The following is a 627-nucleotide window of genomic DNA, read 5'->3' on the forward strand; positions in this document are numbered from 1 at the left end:
TAATATTCTGTGATTCAAATACAGCTTTTAGTACTCAAGTATTTCAATATTTAATGTTACAAATCCTACATTATGATTGATTTCAATACTTAAATATTGATATGTAATACTTCGTCCAGTGATAAAATACTTACGCAGAACATTGTCAATATTTAAATACTAATATATAATACTTTGCTAAGTGATGAAATACTTACGCAAAGTACTGTTAAGATTAAAAGTATTGACTCAGACAGCCCTTACGGAAAAATATTAATGAAAAAACTATTGAGAACAGTATAGGAAAACTGTTGAAATATTATTGTAAAACTATTGAAAAGTATTAAAAAACTATTGCGTAATTATTATAGCATTATTAAAAAACTTATTCACTAATTTTACAAACAGTTTTGATATAATTTTTCAATAGTTGAAACAGTAGTACTTTCATCAATCAGTAGTTTCCCAATAGTTTTCTTATAATATTTTTTCGTAAGGGAGCATACAATATTAGTAAGTTATTAGATAAATATTTATAAATATTTATTTTGAATATTTATTTTGAATTATTTTTAAAATATTATATATATATATATATATATATATATATATATATATATATATATATATATATATATATAGAGAGTG

Source organism: Odontomachus brunneus, unplaced genomic scaffold (assembly GCF_010583005.1).
Source record: "Odontomachus brunneus isolate Ranch 3 - 2012 unplaced genomic scaffold, Obru_v1 Obru_scaffold_135, whole genome shotgun sequence".
Taxonomy (NCBI): Eukaryota; Metazoa; Arthropoda; class Insecta; order Hymenoptera; family Formicidae; genus Odontomachus; species Odontomachus brunneus.